This window comes from Notothenia coriiceps, unplaced genomic scaffold, assembly GCF_000735185.1.
Source record: "Notothenia coriiceps isolate Sejong01 unplaced genomic scaffold, NC01 NC01_scaffold00010803, whole genome shotgun sequence".
Lineage (NCBI taxonomy): Eukaryota > Metazoa > Chordata > Actinopteri > Perciformes > Nototheniidae > Notothenia > Notothenia coriiceps.
The window spans coordinates 30,311-34,405 of NW_011343504.1; positions in this window are offsets into that span (position 1 = coordinate 30,311).

Below are 4,095 nucleotides of genomic sequence, written 5' to 3' on the forward strand. Positions count from 1 at the left end.
GTGCCAGCAATAAAGATGACAGCTGTTTTCCTCAGAGAGGACCGCTCTTTTGCAAATACCTTTGAATGACTCACTTCAGAGACATCTTTATTCAAACTGAAGTGTTGACAATTGTAAAAATCTTGCATGTAGGTTATGTGAATCTGCCACATGTTCAATCAGGGGCCTTACTCCTCAGGGAAGAGAGAATTATGGAGGCAGTTGTGAAAAACTCTGAACCAGTCCCAGAAACAGTCACTCAATCAAGTTCACTTTTCTGTTCAAAGTGTCTGGCCTTATCTCCCAGTCAGTCAGAGACCACTAACTGCCATAAACCTCCAATAAGGAGAGACTTAACTGAATGTTCAATCAAAGGGATCAAAAGGTTTTATTGTCATCCTTTTGGACAGCCTGAATTAGACTATGTCTTAGGTTAAATCGTGCACAGAGCACAGAACAACAACTGGTCTGATAAAGTTGGCACAGAGAAGTTAGCGAACATCTGAAGGAATCATTAACTGTCAGAATAACAGAGACAGAAGAAGAATTTGGGATTCACCTTGTGTGATTCCATAATAACCAGGAACATTTACTGCGAGAGATTACTCTGCCAATAAAGTGCAGTTTTATTTCTATCAAAGGCCCAATTACTGGCATATTCTTTGAGCTATTTTCCATGAGAAGATACAAGCATGAATCCCCTATGCGAACTTGTCACTATTAAAAGTACACATTCCAGCTTTAGTATGGGCATGGGGTTTAATGCTCTTATGCAAAGCTATGTGGAACAGGTATGTTATCTGAGAAACTATCTACACATGTATACAAATAAATCTTACATAGTTTCAGTTTTATTTGAAGTTTTAACTATCTACCTTTCCTCTTTCTCTGCCTCCAGCACAATCAATAAAAGTCAAAGGAATTTTGATTGTTGTGTCCGCACCATTGAAAATAATTCAAGCAATCATGAAAGCTGTTCACTGTGTGCTGTGACAATTGCTGTTGAAGACACTTCTCACTGCAGAGAGTGTTTTATACAAAATTCCTGTCATATCCATTATATTGTGGATATGGAATCTCAAGAGATTAATATTTTACACATAGACATAAAATTGAAACTATTTGAATAGCTAAATACCAGTAGAGATACGTGAGAAACATGTTTGTTTTTTGTAACTACAGTGAACTCACTGTACTGAATATAGTAGTTGTATTGTAGTTGCAGGGAATAGAGGAACTCCACTGACACACATCAAACCCTGTTCTTCGGGAGTTGTATAAAGCCTTTTTTCACGAGCTAATCAAAGGTTTTGCATGATACTAATAAACTCCATTTTAAGACGAAGCTACAGCTGAGAGATTGAACAAATAATGACACTTTTATTCATGAGGCACTTTGGCTTGGAGCAATGCTGTTGTTAGGATCAAATGTGTTGTCTACAAGAGTTACAAAAGCGCACAAGGTGCAATCTACAAGTGCTCTGTAAACAACTGCACTGTTGGAAAGCGCAGACATTATGGAAACGTGTCTTGGTTACTTGATATTCATTTCAAAAGACAGGTCATGCATGACGTAATCAGAGCATTAAGCGGTAAGTGTGGTGAATTAATTAATCATATTAAGCTCTGCATATGGTCACAGTATGATAGCCATAACCACTTTTCATAGAGGCGTACAGCTATTATCTCCCTGTGCTTTGTCATTTTGATAGCTGGAGAAGACAAAGACGAATAAGCTGAATGGCAGACCTGCGACTCTCACTGCCAAGTTGAATGTTAATGGAAGCTTGTGAAGACAGATCGGATCCACTGTCCTGCGCGGATACATTTGGATCACTTGGATTTGATACAAGAAAAGAAATGACACTTCTCTGCTCTATGAACACAATTCACATCTTTGGCAGATTGCATATTTGGGTGCATCTATGTATTGAGGCTACATGTGTGCATGTGGAATTTCATGGTGTGAGCCAATCAAAAGGATCTGCCCGGATCCAGGCATTTTAAATAGATTAATGAATATTTGCTTTATAAACCCAGCCTATTTCTGATCCTTTGTGTATTTGCTCAGGGCAGGCCATCTGTCAAACAGGCTCTCCTTTAAAAAAACAATCAGACTGTTTCTTCAACACAGACTATTGTGGACTAATCTTTTCAGTGAACTGAAGAGCTGCTCTTTGTTGAAACCTGCCTTTCAAATGCAATGTATTCTGCTTATGAAGAGAGTGTTTACAATCCTGTTGAACTTTTCTGCCACATTCCACACGGACTCCCCTCTCTCCTCATACGTTATAAAATATGATCCCAGACAACTTGGGAAAATATCAAAGATAAACTTTTCTTCAAGCCATAGATTTTCTTAATTTCAGAGCCAATCAGCGACTAAAGATGGTTGAACATTTAAATTATAAATTGTGCTGCTGTAGTGGTGTTGCGAGAAATCAAATGATATAGCAGCCATTCCTTCCCCAATGAATTCCAACACAGAGAAATGTTGTCAGTAGGCTTATAGAATCAAATTAAATGTACTCAAACACATACCTACAAATTGTAAAACCAGAGAAACTGATAATGCTTCTGTGGTCTCTTAATTTTTTTCAAAGGTTTATATACATATATTGGACCAAAATCAGTAGCCTTTGGGGTTTAGAGAAAACATGGATGGGGATATTTCTAATTTTAGAGCAATTGTGCATCAACATTATTTACAGTGTCCGTGCCACCCAGGGGTCCTGAGAACCGGCCTTTCCTGCCAAAGGGTAAATAAGTATTTTCTGCAGGGTTGTTTTAACAGTCGAGAAATATAAACCCGTTTTGTTCCTCTTTCTCATCTGTTTCTTCTCCTCTCTGTGGCCCCTCACTTGGTTTAGGTCTGTTTTTTCTGCTCAATCTGTAAGAGCTGCATTACTGCTAGATGGCAATGATGGATTTTCTGTGTGCACAGCTAACACACAAAAGGCTCAGATAAGGGCTGGATAAATAACAAAGCAAATATATTGACAAAAAATAGGAGGCAACAGAAAAAGAGCCGGGTGTGAAAACGCACAAAAGAGAGGAAAAGAATACAAAAATACAAAGCAGTGAAAAACAAGAAGGTTAAAAAAATTGAGGGGGAACAAAATGTTTTCATAGTTTCAACCCAGCATGAAGATACTTTAGAAATATTTTTGTTTTGATCCACTAATGAGGGTTGTGTTTAAGGATTTGCCAGTTGAATCGTCAATCTGGGGAGGCTGCAACAAAAACAAACTTTGAAAGCTCTCTGCCCCTGGAGGATTTTCCCCTCTGCACACATTATCTGTCCATCCATCCTCCCCTATATCCTGCATCTCCTATGTGGGGAACAAAGTGGTTGGGATCAGGAAAAACAGGATGGTCTGTTAATTCAAGCGTAAAAGATTGACAGAAGGCAATGGAATTGTAGATATCTGCATCCTGGAAAAAACGACACCATGAGGAGGAATAATTTGAGGGATTAAGTGGAAAGGAAGAGAGGAGGGTGAATTAGAGGAGGTGGAAGAGGGGAAATGTTAGTGTTTAGTGAAGAAAACGCAAGAAATGGGAACACCAGTGACGTCACAGTGGAATAAAATGCATGGTTCAGGAGCATTGTTGAACCCGTGGAACCCTGAACGTAATAATCCAGAGAAAACACACTGTAAACACAACGTGATGGTTGTGGGAGGAAGTGTGGTGGTGTGTGTGTGTGTACATAGAGTGCGTACATGGGTAAGCTGCGCAGTGCAGAGCATGTTTCCATACAGATGGAAGTTTGTTTAGAGTAGCGTGAGTGTGAAAAGTGAGTATGCAGATGGAGATGCAGATGTGGTGAATAGCACTCTGTGCTTTTTGGGCTTCTCTGGGATAAACTGGCAGTGTGAAAGCGTTTTTGCCCTCCAAATATCTTCTACTTTCTCAATGTCAGCCAACTCTGGATGTGGTGTGGACTCAACTGTGTGTGTGTGTGTGTGTGTGTGTGTGTGTGTGTGTGTGTGTGTGTGTGTGTGTGTGTGTGTGTGTGTGTGTGTGTGTGTGTGTGTGTGTGAGAGACATGTTTATGGTGTGTCATGCTTTAAGTTGATGCAAACAATCTTTCTTGTGTTTCATTGTATTTGT